Source organism: Eumetopias jubatus, unplaced genomic scaffold (assembly GCF_037043125.1).
Source record: "Eumetopias jubatus isolate StellerSeaLion01/CBP00866 unplaced genomic scaffold, mEumJub1_p1.0 scaffold_5, whole genome shotgun sequence".
Taxonomy (NCBI): Eukaryota; Metazoa; Chordata; class Mammalia; order Carnivora; family Otariidae; genus Eumetopias; species Eumetopias jubatus.
Window position 1 is genome coordinate 103,875,712 of NW_028274811.1, and position 18,829 is coordinate 103,894,540.

The 18,829-nt window shown below is 43.8% G+C and overlaps 1 protein-coding gene across 1 annotated transcript in view; it reads right to left on the bottom strand.

Moving 5' to 3' along the window:
- ADRA1B (adrenoceptor alpha 1B) overlaps positions 1-18,829 on the bottom strand; it is a 48,308-nt gene that overhangs the window by 953 nt on the left and 28,526 nt on the right. The gene's annotated exons all lie outside the window — the stretch shown is intronic.

An 18,829-nucleotide genomic window follows, 5' to 3' on the forward strand; every position in this document is an offset into this window, starting at 1 on the left:
CACAGCTCTTAGGTCGGAAGCATTGTGCTAGGCGCTTAGCTATATTATTTTGTCCTACAGAAAGGCCTTGAAGCAGACGCCGATTTATTTCCATAGTAAATATGAGAGGTATTAAAGACCTAAATGTGAAAGGTAAAACTTTAAAGGTAAAAGAAGACAACGTAAAGGACGATCTTTTTGATCTAGGGGGTGAAAGAAACACGACTTAACACTTCAAAAAGATAAACTATGAGGCAAAGATGCGAGAAGATATTTCCAATGTTTAAGACTGCCAGGGCATCGATGTTTAGAATATATAAGGAACTCCTGTAAATCAACAAGAAAAAGAGCATTCCCAGTAGAAATGTGGGCAAAGAAAATGAACGGGCAATTTACAAAACAGGAAACCTCAGGGCTAACGAACATAGACCAAGATGCTCAAAATATTAGGGAGTCAAATAAATTACAATGAAAACCACAACAAGATACAACGTGTCTGTTAGGCTGGCAAAAATCAGAAAGCTGGAGAGTGCTAGATGTAGGTAGGGTTGTGGGGACAGGGGGGAGCCTTCTGCATGGCTGGTGGGGGCACAGGCTGTGAAGCAGTTCTGGAGACTCTGGCCCCACTTGGTCTCATTAATTATATATACAGACTTCTTGACCTAGCAGTTCTGCTCCAGGGCATAGATCTCAAAGAACTTTCACACAGGTCCATAAGGGGACATGCATGAGTATATTCAGAGCAGTGCTGCTTATGGTGACAGAGAGTTGGAGAGAACCTAGGTGTCCCTCACTGGGAATTATGGAAAAGTAGACTGGGGTAGATGCCTAGCACAGCGATTATGTTGCACTTAGAGCCCTGGATGGCATGTCCATATGGCACTATGGAAAGATCTTAAAAACATCATTCTTTATGAACGAATAGGAAACAGAATGGAGATTTACAACATAATACTATTTAAGTAACACACCAAACAACCACACACATTTTGCAAAAAAACTTCAAATAATGTCAAACACAAAATAGTTGCCTAAGGGTGTAGGCAGAGGGAAATGGAAATAAAAGGAAATCAATCAATAAAATACAATGAGGTGCTATGATGGAGAAACATGATTAACTCACCCCTCTAATTTCAGAGCTAAAAATATTTTATGGCAATATTAAATTAAAAACAATTTCCATTTTAAATGTAAGGCAACTAAGACTTGGAGAGGGTAAATGACTTGCCCCAGGTTACACAGCATGTTGGTAGTATAGCTGGGATTTAAACTAAATTCTGTTTGAATACAAAATATGTTTTTATTTATTTATTTATTTATTTTTCTTTTAAAAGATTTTATTTATTTATTTGACAGAGAGAGACACAGTGAGAGAGAGAGAGAGAGAGAGCACAAGCAGGGGGAGAGGGAGAGGGAGAAGCAGGCTTCCCGCGGAGCAGGGAGCCCGCCACGGGGCTCGATACCAGGACCCCAGGATCATGACCTGAACCGAAGGCAGATGCTTAACGACTGAGCCACCCAGGCGCCCACAAAATATGTTTTTAAAATGCTATTTATAATACTCTTTGTGGAAAAATGAGAAAATACAAAAAAGCAAAAAGAAAAAAAAATATTTTGAAAGCACACATAACCCCGCAACACAGAGAGATCACATTTGGTGCGTACACCTTCAGATTTTTTTTCCTGTTGTATATATACCTTTAAATGTTTTGATAAATGCAATTATACTTTATAGGACCTTCCTTCCTTCCTCTCTTCCTCTCTTCCTCCCTCCTTTCCTTCCTTCCTTCCTTTTTTTGTTACTTCAAACCATGTCCCTGGGCTCCTGGTGCAGGGTTAAGCCAGGCAAGGGTTTAAACTTAGAAAGAGGGTTATCCAGGGACGCCTGGGTGACTCAGTGGATTAAGTGTCCGACTCTTGATTTCGGCTCAGGTCGTGATCTCAGGATCTTGAGATCAAGCCCCACGTTGGGCTCCATGCTCAGTGTGGAGTCTGCTTGAGAGTCTCTCTCTCTCTCTCTCCTTCTCCCTCTACCCCTGCCTCCTCTAAATAAACTCTTAAAAAAAAAAAAAGGAAAGAGGGCTACCCATGCATGAATGTAAGTGCTAATTATACAGGTACTGATTCTTTTCTTTTCTAAGTTTCTTTAAGTAATCTCTCTACCCAACGTGGGGCTCAAACTCACAACCCTGACATCAAGAAGTGCATGCTGTACCGACTGAGCCAGCCAAGCAACCTGCTACACTAATTCTTTTTCCAACTCAGGGGGAAACGTGGGAGTGGGCTAGATTCTTGGTTGGCTTTGGGGAGGCAGATGAGGGTGCCACTTCGTGGTCTTATCTGCTACAAGGCCGGCACCATTAGGTTTTCATCCCACCCTCCCAGATACTCCTTTGGATTAAGACGCTGTATGGAAAGCTCCGGCTGAAGTGGACATTTGGCATGTGAACACTTAGGACCCATGACCAGATGAGTTGTCTCTGTCCATGGGGATGTTCTTGTTTCTGTCACTGAGTCTGAAGGGCATAGACACTGGTCTCGACAGATTCAAAACTGGAGAATAAATTTTGGGAGAAGTGGAGAGAAGGTGGAAAAGAGAGGAAACCTTGTGCATTACCCTGGAGGGTAAATGCTGATGGAGCGTGTATACAGGCAGGCACACTGCCCTAACAAGGACACTTAGGGTCCAGGGCTGGGGATGCATAGACAGTCATGCAAAAGTGAGGAGATCAAGAGTAGGGCAGCTTCCTGAAAACAGACTCGTAGCATTGCTTGCTAACCTCATTGAATTTGACAGTAAAATATAAATGGCTTCATGGGGATACATCCTTAGAGACTGGCTCTTTTAAAGGATACACTAACAGCCATAATGCCAATGGCTGATATTCTTCAGAACCACTGTTTATACTGTGTGTGTGCTCTGTACAGGTCTTGTGCTCAACCTTCATACCATCAGCCCATTTAATTATCACCATAATCCTTTGATGCATGTACTATTGTCGGTCCCACTTTATGGATCGGGACACCAACATATGAGAGTAGTAGCTATTTCCATATTTATACATCTATCCGTTTGCTCATTCATTCATTCCACAAATACTGAGTTTCTGCTAAGTGCCAGGCAGGAGGCCAAGCTGCGGGGATACAGAGATGACTTGGGGTGTGGCCTCCGCCCTCAGGCAGCCCACAGACCAGTGGGGAGGCAGACGTGTTAACAGGTCATTGCAACAGAATACCTGTGGTACCACGAAAGCGGCATAAATGTTACTCTGTCCTCCTACGCCCACGTGGCATTTCTTTCTGGTTCTTCTTCACCTCCGTCATACTGGAAACCCCTTATCAAGGATAAAGATGGGCTGGATCTTTGCCTTTATTTTCTTACAAAGTATTCTTCAAGGACTATGGCTCTGAGAAGTATTCAGCCAAAAGTAAGGGGATGATGCTGACTTTTTTCATAGCATTTATTTACAGCCACATTGTGAGTTTGGGCTCCCTGAGCTACTAGTTCTTCTGAGAAGGTCATTCTCTGCATTCCATTCTTTGCCTGCCTGTGTCATCATCCTTCTGCCGATTTATGCAATGTGATCCCGTGGCTTGAATACAGGGTGTGGGATCACTCAGACCTAGTTTTGAGTCCCCTTTTTTGGTGTACTGGCTGTTGACTTTAGAAAAGTTAATTGGCCTCCATTTTCTCATCCATAAATTGGAGATAGTATCTGTCCCACAGGGTTATTTTGGACACAAGAAAATATCCATGTAAAATGGATAATAATTGACACGGGGATAATAAATAATAAATAGTGGCCATTTTCTAAAAATACTTTATATCCTGGCCCAGTCAGGAGCCTTCTCCAGGAACTCTGCTCTGATGAACTCCTCCCAACTCACATTGACTTCTTTATTTTTTATTCCACAGAAGGTATACAATCACATCTTATTCTGTTTTTTTACTGTTTGCCTGTTAAAGTTGTAAAGCCATCCCAGGGCTGGCTGAGTCCTCGTTCACCACTCAGACTTTAAATTCCTTCTGGGCAAGGACTACCTCTTAATTTCTTTTCTTTCCCTCTCCAGATTTGTATATTTTTATTACAAAAATAACAGATGGAGGGATGAATAGAGGGAACACAGAGGATTTTTAGAGCAGTGAAACTACTCTATATGATGTTATAATGGCGGATACATGTCATTATACATTTGTCCAAACCCATAGCATGCATGTGTAACACCAAGAGTGAACCCTAATGTAAACTATGGACTTTGGGTGACAATGATGTGTCGTGAGGTTCATCCATTGTAACAAACGAACTACTCTGGTAGGGGCTGGTGATAATGGCAGAGGCTGTGCTTGTGTGGGGGCAGTGGGTGTGAGGGAAATCTCAGTACCTTTCTGTCAATTTGGGTGTGAATATAAAACTGCTCTAAAAAATAGTCTATTAAAAAACCTCACTTGGGGCCCCTTGCTAGCTCAGTTGGTAGAGCATACGATTCTTGATCTTAAGAGTTGTAAGTTTGAGCCCCACATTGGGTGTAGAGACTACTTAAAAATGAAATCTTAAAAAAAAAATATATATATAGCAACCACCTCATTTACCTAAAATAAAGAGTGATAGATACTGATTTAAAAAAATTACATTACAAAAAATTCTACATAATATAAATTAAAAATTCTTCTCCATTCAGATAGAGGACCCAGAATTCACAGTTTTATTTTCATCCTTTTAGATTTTTTTTAATGGGGTCATACACATACCTTTCCCCAAATTTCTTTCTTCACTTAGAATATGTATAAGACAGGGGTGTCTGGGTGGCATAGTCGGTTAAGTGTCTGACTCTTGGTTTCAGCTCAGGTGGTAATCTCAGGGTTGTGAGATCCAGACCCACGTCAGGCTCTGAGTTCAGCGCAGAGTCGGCTTGGGATTTTCTCTCCCTCTCCCTCTGCCCCTCCCTCCCGTGCGCTCACATACTCTCTCTCTCTCTAAAGTGAATAAATAAATCTGAAAAAATATATTTATATTTAATTTAAATATATATTATTTATATTTAATTTATGCACATGTATATGTATATAAAACATTTCCCCACATCAGAACATTACATCCTACGGTCTGGACATATACTAGTTTAACTTTCTCCAAACTTAATTCTTTTCTAATGATAGTTAAGTAGTGATTTCCAATTTTGGCTGTTACAAACTATAGTAATGAAAAGCCTTATGCGTTTTGCTTTTTGCATGTTTGAGTGTTTCTGTAGGATCTACTCCTACATGAGGAATCACTGAGTCAGTGGCACATTTAAGTGCTGACAGCTAGCCAAATTGCCTTCTGAGCTAGTTGTAACCAATTTACCTTCCCATTGGCTGTGTATGATTGTGATATTTTCTCTACAACTCTGGCTTTGGTCAGTCTTTAATCCTCACTTGTCTGAAAGCTGAATAATGGCTTTGCCCTCTTGTTCCCTTTGCATTCTGTTTTATTTTGTCCTCCTGCAGACCCCAGTATTACATGCCCACCCTGAGCAAACCCTCAGTGACCTCTGATAGGGAGTCTCTTTCCTTATTAGAATTGAACTCCTTAGGATAGAATCCAGGCTGTCTCACCAGCAGCCAAGTGACCTTGGGCAGGTTTTTACAGTGTCCTTAAGCCTCAGTTTTCTCATCAGTAAAATGGGGCTAATAATGGTACAATGCCTCTGGGTTATTTTGAGAATTAAGAAGATAAATCATGTAAAATCCTTATTAGCACTCAGGGTACCAGGAGCCTGCCACCCAGTCAACTTTGCATGAATGCTAATTAACCAAATAATTCTTTTTTTTTAAGATTATTTATTTATTTTTGTGAGGGAGAGAGAGAGAGCACTAGTGGGAAGGGGCAGAGGGAGAGGAGAGAGAATCTGACGGAGTCTCTGCACTTAGAGCGGAACTGGACTTGGGGCTCCATCTCATGAGCCTGAGATCACGACCTGAGCCAAAACCAAGAGTCAAATGCTTAACTGACTGCTCCACCCAAGCACCCCAACCAAATAATTCTTATTCTTGTCAATCACCGATTGGGCTGGAAATCTAATTACAGGAAATCTATATGTGGGACCTATGTTTGGTAACTTGATGTATCATTCTGAGTGAGTTGCTTTCCCTTCCTGGGCCTCACTTTCCCTCCTTTAGTTGACTGGTTTGATCGGGGTTCTCTCCATGAAGCCAGAGATGGAAGCCCTGCCCGTCCTTGCTGGGACGTGCCCTCTTCTCTAGACCTACCACAGGGGGGCAGTGTGTGTCAAAGGCTGGACCGGCGGCCTCTCGGATTCCAAGCATATTTCTGCCCCTTCTCTCCGCCCCTCCCCCCAGCCGCACAGAAGCTACTGGGCTGAGGGGTCTTGTTTGCTACACCAGGTGGTCCCGATGCAGCCAAGAAGCCGTAGCTAATTAGGGGAGGTGCTGAGCCTCTTTGGCGTGAAAGAGGATCAGTGATAGGGATCTTATCTCCTGGGCACCCAAACAGACCTTTGGGGACCCAAAAAGCTGTGAAGAGAGGGAAGCAAGGAAATGTGGTTCCAGGAAGCCTGCTCTCTCTGCTTTAGGTCAGGGCTGTGTCAGCCTTTCTGACAAGGCCACCAGCTCGTAGTGCATGTCCTTGAGCCTAGCGCCACTTCTCTTGCTCATGAAATGCTGTGATGTTCCTTGCCCTGCATCTTAGAATCCTGGCTTGACAGGGCCAGGAAACCTTCTTTAACAGAAGCTCAGTGAGGGTGAGGGTCTTGCTCAAGGTCACTCGGCTGGTGACTAGCAGAGAGACTGCCAGAATATGTTCAAGCATCATTCATGTGATTCAACAAACATTGATTGAGGCAGTGCAGGTCAGTGGTTAGGGACCTGTTCAGACGTCTTACGTAGGTAGATCTGGGTTCAAGTGCTGACTCTGGAGAAGTTACTTGAGCTCAGTGAGGCTCAGATTCCTGGAAAATGGGGACAGTGATAGTTCTTTTCTGTGTGGAGGAGACAAACTTGGGCTCGGTAAGTGCCGGGCATGTCAAAAGCACCCAATAAGCACAACTATTCTGACGGCTTCAAACACAGCCACTACTATTACTACCAACACTGTTGTTAACGCAGTATTACTGCTGCAAAGATGAGGAATGTGGCAAAGAGCACAGGATGTCCTGTGCTGACCGGGTGTGGGAACTCCCACCCTATGCTCTGTCCAACACAGACCCGAGGATGGGCACCCTATGGTTCTCAAACATGCTGAAATTGTATGCAATATTCACTCATTTTTCTGGGAAAGACTCTGTCTCAAGTCTGGAGCTCCCTCAGCACTAGTTACTCAATGCATTTCTTTAGATCAACTAACCTTTGGTGTCTAAACTAAACATTTTTTAGGAAGCTTTCTGTCACTATTTTTAAATTGACACCACTTGTTATAAATAGAATGTCATAGTAGAGAAAAATAAGATGAAAAAAATGATATTAGTATCTCTGGATTGCTCCAGACAGTGGTGGGCCTGAGGCCTGCTCTCTTTTTCAAAAAGGGAGATTAGCTGGGATTGCGGGGTATTAACTACTTGCTAAACTAAGAGGAATTCCACTTTGAGGAACTCAAGGGATTGAGGGAAAAGTGAACAGGGAAAAATTTTCTCACGGGAGAACCCAGCCTGGGGCACGTGGTAGCTGCTGAATAAATATTTGCTCAATGACCGACTGATCTACTGAGTATGTGATTCAGTTTCTTGTGCCATCTCTAGCTGTGATTTCTTTCTTTTTTTTTTTTTTAAAGATTTTATTTATTTATTTGACAGAGAGAGACACAGTGAGAGAGGGAACACAAGCAGAGGGGAGTGGGAGAGGGAGAAGCAGGCTTCCCGCGGAGCAGGGAGCCCGATGCGGGGCTTGATCCCAGGACCCCAGGATCATGACCCGAGCCGAAGGCAGGCGCTTAACGACTGAGCCACCCAGGCGCCCCTCTAGCTGTCATTTCAAGCTATCCTGCACAATAGCTCAAATCCCTAGTGAATTTGAGCAGAGGCCTAGGAGCAGCCCAGGAAACGCTGTGGCTCCTACTGAGGCCTTTTAAGCAGATCCAATGGGACAACACATCATTGGAACACTTCTACCTGGGTGGGGAGTGTAGGAGGGGGAGCTGGGGGGGGGTACCTCCCAGAGGCTAGCAGATGGTGCAGTGAGCCCACCCATGCCACTGGGTTTTGCCTGCCTGAGGGCAAGGGCGATTAAGAGGGGTTGGGAAGTGTAAGGCTCAAACGCCAAGGCTGAGCGGGATCTACTCAGGGAGAAGTATTTCTTGGCTGGATGTGGTCCCAGTGGGTCACCCTTAAAATGTCATTCAACAAATCAGAGCAGGGAACACAAGGTCTCAACCCTCTGTGAGCCTCCAGTCTTCAAAACCACAGGGTGCGTTTGTGGAGTAGTGGCTACCATTTGACAAGCTTTTACTCTGTGCCAGTCACTGAGGAAATGCTTAATCTTCCTTTGCTTTCAACCGCCTGTATTCCCAAGCAGCCCAGCATGGCTGTGCCCGGCGCAGCGCTAGGGGGCGCCATTCCACACGGTCGTCTACAGCACTTCTAGGTGACTGTGGCCAACCTGCATGCGCCTCCTGGAGGCCATGACCATTACATTCTGGGGAATGGAAGGTAAGTCGCTGGATGTCACAGAGCCAGTGGGTGATAGAGTTAGAATTTGAATGCAAGCCGCCTTTGACAGAAGCTGTCAATCACCACCAAGATAGTACATGGGGAGACAAAATAAGCATGTGGATATGGATAAAGGACTGAAGGATACACATAGAAGGAGACGTCTACAGTGTTTATCCTTGGGTGGTAGAATCATGGGTGAATTTCCCCTCTGTGTGCTTTTCGGTGTTTTCCAAAATTTTCTCCATAAACTTGAATTACTTTTGTAATTGGGAAAAATCCAATGAATATTATTTAAAAAATAAGAAGTAAACCAAAAGATATGGTGCTTATTGGGTCCCTGTGATGTGTCAGCCAACTTCCCTAGACTCTATTTCATTTAATTCCTACAGTAGCCTGTGAGTAAAGTGGGATTATCCCTACTTTCCAGATGAAGAACTGGAGATACAGGTGGAAGTGGCACTTGTCCAAGGCCTTCATTAAACATTGATTGGAGGAATGACCAACAGGTGGCCTTGGAGATACCCCAGGGCATGGGGACCTAAAGCACCCACCAGGGGCTGGGTGGTTTGTAACATGCCCCCAGGCATTGACTTTCTGAGACTCTAGGATTATAGATTTGATTTGACCTATTTCACAGAATCAGACAAGCTGATGACCTCAGGGGAGCCAGTGGGTGGTAAACCCATTTTGATCAACTTGTAAATTGAGTGGAACTCCTTTTCAACACGGCTCTTATTAGGAGCACTTAGCTACACCTACAGCCAAGCCAAGTCTCCCCAGCTGAAACAGTTTGGCACAATAAAAACTCAAAAAATTTGAAATAGCTGCTAATCTTTCAGCACCAGTTTTATAAAGGAGGTTTCCTTGGACTTGGAAATTCCCTTTGAGGTTTTCCATTTTTATTTGCCACTTAACCCTGGAATGAGATCATAAAGTTGTCCAACAAATACAATATCTTTGGGGCCAAGAGACCCATGCTAAGTTTTAAAGCAAACGAGACAATAATAGTCACCAGAGCCACCATTTACAGTGACCTAGGACCGGTTATTAGGTACTATATTTTACACACATTTGCTCATGCAATCCTTCTAGCAGCCTTGCTATTACTGTATCTCATTTTACAGATGAAACAACTGAAGTTTAACAGATTAACAAAGTCACGTGTCTAGTAAGGATTAAAATCCAACTGTGAAGCCTGGGTTCTTATTCACTGTTTAATAATAAGAAAAAGAAGCTTCTATTCACTTCCTTAAGCACCAGGCAATTTCTCCCTCAACTGGGAACAATCTCTCTCTTTGCTGAATTGTCAAAGCACTTTATCTGAACCCACAAATACGGCATTTATCACTTTCTACCTTGAATTACAGTTGCTGAGGGCTATGCCTCATCACTTCTGATTAGACTGTGAGCTTCTAGAAAAGAGAGTTCATGTCTGATTTTTCTCTTTCCCTAGGGCCTAGCACAGTGCCTGACACATGACAGGCACTCAGCCAACATGTGTTACAGGAATGATAATAGTAATACAAGTAATAAAACTGAAATATGTTAGCCCCTGGCTACTCAAAGTGAGGTTCATGGATAAACAGCCTCCATATCACCTGGGTGCATGTTAGAAATGCAGAACCTCAGTGATCCATTGAATCAGGATCTGCTTTTTTAACCAGGTCCTGAGGTGAAAAGCATTGCTTTAGCTCATGTTACAATTTTACTTTTAAAATTGTTTTCCTGGGTATCTTGGAATTCACGGATGAGCAGTGGCTGGGCTGAAAGCCACCTCACCGTGAGGTTGACACTCTTGCCCCAAACCCTCCAGCGGCTCCTATAGTTTATAGGATAAAGTTCAAACTGCTGAGCCTGGAATTTAAGACCTTCTCAACTTGGCTGCAATGGACCGAATCTTCACAACACATGAGTTGACTTTTCTGGCTCCTTTCCCTTTATTCACACTGTCCACTGGTCCGAGATGCCTTTCGCTCTCCCTTCCTCCTCTCCATTCTTTCCAGGCCTGGCTCAGATTCCTCCTACACACAACCACAGCCCACCCTACGTGGCTTCCTCGGAAGTGTAAAAGCATGAGGAGGGAATGAACAGTCCATGAAGACCTGCTAAGATCCAGGTGACCTGCACACCTTACCTAATTTCACCCTTCCCACAGGCAGGAGGAGAGGCGGGTTGTCTAATTCTTATTTCTCAATGACAGATGTGGAAATCAAGTCTCCAGGGGAATGGAATTCACCCAAGGTCACACAGCCATAAATGGCAGAGCTGGGATTCAGACCCAAATCTACCTGGTCCAAGTCTGGGCATTGCCTCTGAAACTCTTAGAACACCTCTGCGGTGGGGGAAATCTAGAATTGTCTTACATATATTTTATCTGGCCATTAAGATGCCAGGATCTAGAAACCAAGAGTTTTATGTCACTCTACTCCAGTGGTTCTTAACCTGCCAATGCTGGTTATGCAGATAACTTAGCACCATCTAATTTGAGGGGCTCACAGACCCACTGAATCCCATCCATGGGTACCCAGGAGGTGCACCATCACCAGATTAAGAGTCTTTGCTATTTGCTGCACAGATTCCTATCATAACAATTGTTGGACTTAGCTGAGAGTCTATCTCACTTATTTACAAGATCCTGAAGGCCAGGGTCTATCTTACTCATCTTGGTTTCTCTAGCACCTAACACTGAGTTTGCCTTATAGTGAATGTGTAAAAACATTTGTTGAGCGTATAACCTCCTCTTCACGTGACTACGCCAGTTTCAGATTCATAGGAGGTGCTGAATAAATGGTTGTGGAGTGATTCCCTTGCTTATACCTTGCTTCCTTCCTTTTCTTTCTTTCTTTAAGTGGTAACCACATGCCAACACCCAGTTTAGTTCCCATCTCCTTCCTGGAAACTTCCCCGACTGCTCTAGTCCTCTTCTTTATTTCTCATCAGAACAGAGTCTGCAGCACATAGATTATTAATATGGGAAGCCATTCTTAAGGGATGTGCCCCTTGTCTCCTTAGGCAGCATCAAACCTCCTTGAAGAGGGGGGTCTGTGCCCTATACTGGGCATGCAATCAGTGCCATCAATTACCCACTGACTAACTGATTGGCACATTTCATCTTCCAGGAGGGAAGCTACCTCCTGGTGTAGGCCCAGAGTTAAGAGCAGATGGGATGGAGTGGTTTCCACAGCACTTAAGGGCCCATCTTTGATACCGAACTGAGTGTGTTCCATGCTTTGACCTCACTGGAAATAGCAATTTCCCTGAAGAACGCTTTCAGAAACTGAGTATTAGTGGGACCTATGTGAAGGAAGCTATAAAACTTTATAAAGGGGCATAAAAAGGAGACATGTATAAATGGAGAGGCATAGCTTGCTTTAGTACAGGAAGTCTCTATTCAAGAGAACTTCAGTTCTCCCCAGGTTAACCAGGAAATTTGAGACAACCTCATTAAAATGCCAACAGGACGGTTTTTTTGTTTGTTTGTTTTTTTTGGAGGGGGGGCACTAAATGATCCAAATATATAGAAGAATATAGAATATGGAAGAATAACCATGAAAAAAATAGAAGAATATATATATAGAATGAATGAATATATATAGAATGAATGAATATATATATAGAATGAATATATATAGAAGAATATGGAAGATGGAAGAATAACCATGAAAAAAAATAGCCAGTTTAATTGAAATAAATAAAGAACGGCGGTATTGGGAAGATGGGTAAACCCACTCCTACAGATATTAAAACCTACCATAAAATCACAGTAATGAAAAAAATACCAGGGATGCCTGGGTGGCTCAGTGGTTAAGTGTCTGCCTTTGGCTCAGGTCATGATCCCAGGGTCCTAGAACTGTGATCGATTGAGCCCCCTATTGGGCTCCCTGCTTAGTGAGAGGAGTCTTTTCTCCCTCTGCCTCTGCCCTTCCCCCCTGCCCATGCCCACTCTCTCTTTCTCTCTCTCAAATAAATAAATAAAATCTTAAAAGAAAAAATACCAGAGCAGGAAGTGCAAGAAAAGGCAGATAGATCAATGAGATTATATACTTTAGAAAGAGAGCCAAATATCCATGAGAATTTATATGCCATTTCAATGTTTATGGGAAAGAAGAGATGATTCTCTAGGCAGTGTTGGGACACCAGGCTGGCTAGTTAGAAACAAATAAAACCAGATCCCTACTTTATTTCTTAATCAAAATAAACCCAGATGCATCCAAGATTTTAAGTAGAAGAATTATTAAAATATTAGAAGATGTAAGTGAATATTTTTATAATTTTGAAATAGGAAAGGACTTTTTAAGCATGACAGAAGTTCAGGATCTGTAAAGAAAAACATTGATGAGTTTGCCTAGACATTTCAATAAGGTTACAAACTTTGAAAAAGTTAAAGGAAGAATTGAGAGAAATATTTGTAATTCAAACAGTAGTAAAAGGAGTAATATTTCTAAGACACAAAGCTCTCTTTCAGATCAATCTCAGAAAAAATAACTCAGTAGAAAACAAAGCAAATCATTATGGATAAGCAAATAACAAAAATTAGTACAACAGACAGCCAATGAATTAGTGAACATGTAGTAAAATTCCTTTACAGAATAAATAAGGTAAATTAAACAACAGCAAAATATTTCAGGTCTATTAGTTTGGAAGATATTAAAATACTGCTTATGCTCAACTTGGCAAAGGCGTGTGAAACAGACCTTTTTGTATATTCTGGGTGGAGTGTAGATTTTGGGTGGAAAATTGGCATTGTCTAAAAAAACTAAAATGAGCATAGCTTTTGATCTAAGTACACTATGTCCAGGAATTTATCTTTCAGAAGAACTCTTAAAGGAGAGGAGAGAGAAAAGTACAAGGAGCTGCAGGAACGTCCCCTCCAAATAGGAAATTACCTAAATTTCTAACAATAGGGGATTTTGAAATGAGCCATGTATCATCACACAATGAAAAATCACACATTATTAAAACAGTGAGCTAAGTCTACAAGGAATGATATCCATGACAGAATTAATTAGAAAGAAGCAAGTTTCAGGAAACCATGCCTTCTATGATCTGTTTTTATAAAGAAACTCTGTGTGTGTGTGTGGGGGGGGGAGGTGAGTGTGCATAGCATGTTCACAGAAAAAGCGATCTGGGTGAATATATACCAAATTGTTCTTGGTGGTTATTTCTGAGGGATGGGTTTATGGGAAGACTTTCACTTTGTATTTAGGATTATTTTTGCAGTGAACGAACATTGCTTTTGTCATGAAAGAGAGAGAGCAAGAGAGAAATTGAGAGGGAAGGGGGAGGGAGAGAGAAAGGTTGAGCATGTAGGGGAAGGAAACAGCCAAAGTACTGTGAGTAGCTGGCAGATCATCACCTTTCTGGGCTCCCATTTCTTCACGTAATGCAATGAGGGGGCTACCGGGCCCCCTCCTTCTCAGATTCTAAGCTGTGTGTTCCCTTGGTTTTAGAGGTGGAATGAAAATGAGGGGAAAAGGTACAGACATACACCTGCAGCCACAGCGTCTCTGAGCCCAGAACAAACAGGCCTCGCATACTTGCGCCTTCCTTCCGAGGCACACGTGAGCTGGCCGCCGGGCGGAGAGGCTCGGTGTGTTTGGATGAAAGGCTCCGTGAGAGAACAGGGACAATTACTGGCCTTGGGGAATCAGATGGTGAAATGGTGAGATTGGGCCACTTAGGCCATTAGGCTCCGTGCGAGGCTTTTCATCCCTTCCCTCAGCAGCTGTCTGCCGACTTCCCTGCCCTCCTCTCTCTGACTCATCCCTCTGTTCTGTCCTTTGGCTGGTGATAATCAAAACTGTTCCCTATTTCCAAACTGGTTTGCAGGCTCAGGTTGGGCCTGGGACCCATGGACAGCACATCGTCTCTTTTCCACTTGCATGGTCTGGGCTGGGACCTGTTCTTCCCTGCGGGGGAGCCTGCAGCCCTCAGAGCTTCTCAACCACAGAGTGAGTGATGATGCTACTCCGCTGTCTCCAGGCTGTCCTGTCTTTTCGCCAGAGCCCTCTCCTGCCTTTGTGCATCTCAAGAGCTAGGCACACGGCTGGCCTCGTGAATACTGTATAATAAAATGATTAGTCTTTGCCGCTGAATGCATGCCACTCTCCAGATTTTTGCAAAGCGGGACTTTATCTTGCTTCTCAATCTAGGTTCACAGGCATGCCACAAAACGACCCTGAAATTCCAGCCCTTTCTCAGAGCGCAAAGGCTCCTCACTGCTAGGAAACTTTCCAGGTAGAAGCGCCTGAAGGACGGAGAGCTGGCTGGGTTTGCTGAGGCCATGTGAGAATGTTTTCTGGGAATTTGTGTGAAGACAGGACTGGAGGGGTTCAACATTTACGGCCTGTGCTGTTTATATATGTGTACCCCAGGTGTTAGCTGGGAGCCTTCCTGCCCCTTGAAAGCGAGGTGGGATTATCTTGAGTGTCCCTTTTCCTTAACTATGTCAAGTCCAAAATCCTCCCTTCAAAGTCTCTGGATTCCTCGTGTGGGGCAGGGGGACCAACTTCATTCCTGTCTCGCCTGCTTCTTGGGCTCCATTTCCTTTGACAGCCTGCTCTGCTTATCTCGCCTCGAGGCAGTGATCCCACAAGAGGAACATCACCCGCACCAACCATCTGAAGCACTGCTTAATGCTGGGCTCCCCTCCTTGCCCCTCCTGTGTTAGCTCTTCTTTTCCCAGATTGCTCCAAGAGTTCCAAATTCTTTGCTTTTTCTTTTCTTTCGTTCTTAAGGTGAGCATTTCTCTTCTCTCTTCCAGTTGTTTTGACATTGGCTTTGGGGAGGGCAGCAGGGAGGGGACAGTTGGGGACAGTGATTGAGGGAGACGTGTTTCAATTTCCACTTTCAGCTCTAATTAAGATATTTCCCAAAGGCGGGTCCTTTCTTCACAGAAAATCTAGATTTTCAGAGAACACAATTTTCTCCATCTCTTCCCATGTAAATAAATGCTCCACTCCGTTTGATGGAGATTTGTAGATCACTGCCCCTGCTTTGCTGCATTTCGTAGCAAGTCTTTACTGAGCACTTCCTAGGTGCCTGGAACTGGCTGAGAATTTAATCCAGGAGATTAACATGGACTGGGGAAGCAAGGAGATTTCAAGGATGATTTTATTCAGTCCCCCCCAAGCCACGAGGTGCCCATTTTATGGATGAAAGACTATAGCTTAGGGTGATTTAGGAAATTGCTCAAGATTACAGAGTGGTGGAGATGGAGTTCAATTCCAGGCCTGACACCAGAGCAACTGATGTTTCTGCTACCTCAGTGCTGATTCCCACAGACCGGAGACTCGTTATTTCCCCGGAACATTCGGTGTGAGGGTGCCTGGAAGAAAACCCAGAGGCGCTGGTTACACGGAAGCATGGAGAGACGTGTGTGGGTGATGGTTTGGGAAGGAGATGTTATTTGACTTTGCCACTTTCAGAGAACTTTCCTGCAAAAAACAATTCCCTCCTCACACGTTTTGAGGAGCCAGGAACTGGAAGGGCAAGGAATCCTCTTTATGGGAGGGGTGCAGTGAGGTTGCAATGGCAACGAAGCAAGTGTGTTTTAGAGAGCTTGTAACTTAAGGGTACTTTGTCCTTGAGAGGAGGCGTGACTTCCTACACAGTGTCCTGATCATAGGGAAGGTGGAGAATGCATGCTGACTCTCATGATAGTTAGAAATGGACTCAATCCTTATGATGGTTCCAAAGAAAAGACAGAAGATGGTGGTGATCCGAATTTAGCCACAATGACAACAGGTTCCACCTACTGAGATCTTATAGGTGGCAAGCGCTGTATCTAACCCCTCATGTGCATTATTTCATTCAGTACCCAAAACAATTCAGTGTGGGACATACAGCTACTGTCCCCATTTTACAGGTGTTGAAATTGAGGCTTGGAAGAGAAGTAATTTGCTCAGAGTCACAGGGCTATGAGATAGTAGAGTTTTATTGCAACCCACAAGCTCTTGCTCTCCCCTCATATGCTGTTTTGACTGTGTGAGGCAGGCCACCAAGAAACCGAGGACTAAAAGAACATTTTAAAAAGTGGAGCAGATTCCTCAGGGGAGTGTGGGGTGCTGGGGGAAACAGAAGAGTCATGTTTGGGTGTGAATAGACTAGTTTTCAGATGACTCATCTTCCCTGCCAAATCCAGGAGGAACTGTAATTATTTAGAATTGAAAAGTCATCCTTCTGCCATATCCTGCCTTATAAAAAGTAAGTAAGTCCCAGGGGCCCAAGAAGGTAGGGGGAGAAAGGGATGTTTAAATCACAGATTCTTCCATCATCGGCAGAGGGGCAATGCCAAGAGCAAAAGTGAGAGACTAGGGCAATGTTTTCATAGGTTGGAGAAAAATAGATACAGCTCAAAAGATGGAATGAAGCCGTAAAAGGCAGAACAGTCCCTTTTTCCATCATGACTCCGCCCCATATTTCTGACAAAGATGTGGTGGTCTTGTGCAAAATGAGACCCCAGAGCTGGCCATGGCTGGGCGGCAAAGCTAGGGCAGTTCAGGTTCTAGGTTGAGAAGCTGCCTGCATTCTCTGTGTGTATCTCACAGTGCTTTGGCACTGCAACCTGTCCATCCAGATGGAGCTAAATTATCCACGAGGTCACCCAAAAGGGCAATTCACTTAAGGGTGCTAATTCCTTTGTCCACCTCCTTCCCTCCAGGCTGCAACTGGATTTTCCCTCCCAATTCTGAAGATGTCACTGAACCTCAAGAGGACCATTATGGAAAATGGCCCCGTTACTTCCAGAAGCATGTGCTCAGGCCAAGGACGGCTCCCCGAAAAGCCTGCCTGGCCAAGTGGCATTCCCAGCAGATGGAAGGGCGAGGCCCTGGCTTTCATGTCCCTTCCCCTCCTGTCCTCACCAATTGCTTGCGACAGGAGCTGTTGGGGAGGGTCGGTGGAGGTCTGACTGATCTGGGATGAGGCTTTCCAATCCATAAAGGAGCAGAATGTGGGGGGCGATCATGAAAAACGGCAGCCTGGGAAGAAGCCCTTTTGGCAGCAGGATCCTGCGCTTGCTCTTTGGAGGCTGCCGAAATGCCTGGTGGAGGCGGGCCGGGGCTGGTCCCCCATCTGCTCTGAGCTCTTGCTGCTTCGCTGGAGGACAGCATGACCTCAGGAGAGAGTCTTGACCTGGGTACCTGCTTCCACCCCAACGTGGCAAATTGTCATGCCTGGGCATCTTACTGCAGCCTCTTCTGATCTGGGTTTGTATGCTGCAGGATTGTTTAAAAGAACCATCTGGTCAACCAGCATTTGACTGGGTCTATTCGTCCTGTGGGTTAGCTTGAGTTTCAATGCTGTTGATGTATCAATCCTCTAATAAGCACGGCAATTCTTAATGGTGTCCGTGAATCCCTGTAAAATAAGTGGTTATCTGATGGGCACATGTGCATTTTCTGTGTAGCTGCTTCATAAATTCTGTCAGATTTTCAGAGGATTCCATGTACCAAAAAAAGGATAAGAACCATTGATTTAAAGAAAATCGATGTCTCAGTCAGGAACTGGGTTGCACGCATGCTCTAAAGAGCACAGATCAACTACAGGGAGTCTGGGCTTCATTTCTCTAATGAAGAGTAAACGTTAATAGTGCCCTGTGTTGGTGACCAGGCAAACGGACGGGCATTTAGACTCTGATGGTGGGAGTATTAACTGGGATATGCCTGCTGGAGGGCAATTGGGTAACATGATGCAGAGACCTTACAATTTTATGTATTTAGTTACTCTGAAATTACAATTCTAGAAATTGTTCTTAAAGGGCACTGGCTCCAGAGTCATTGTCTATGTCACCGTGGGCAAGTTACTTAAGCTCTCTGGACCTCAGTTTCCTCATCTGTAAAATGGAGGTAATGTTATTTATCCATCTAGATAGTAATGCACATAAAACACAGTGCAATGCCTGAGACACAATAAATATCAGTGATTATTATTTAGATACTAGGATCTGATGTCACATTATTTATTGTAACTGGAAATTAGGAACAACCGCAAATATCCAACATAAGTGACTGGTTCCATGATCCATACAACTCAACTAGTAAAGATTAAATTAGTGAGTATCATTGAAAAAATGTTCATACTATATCAGAAGACAAAGCAGGTTACAAAATAGTTTGTATTATACCCATAGAAAAGTGACTGAAAAAGTATGCATTAAATATTTCAGTGATTATGTTGGAAGGGTGGCTTTGTGAGAGCTTCTTTG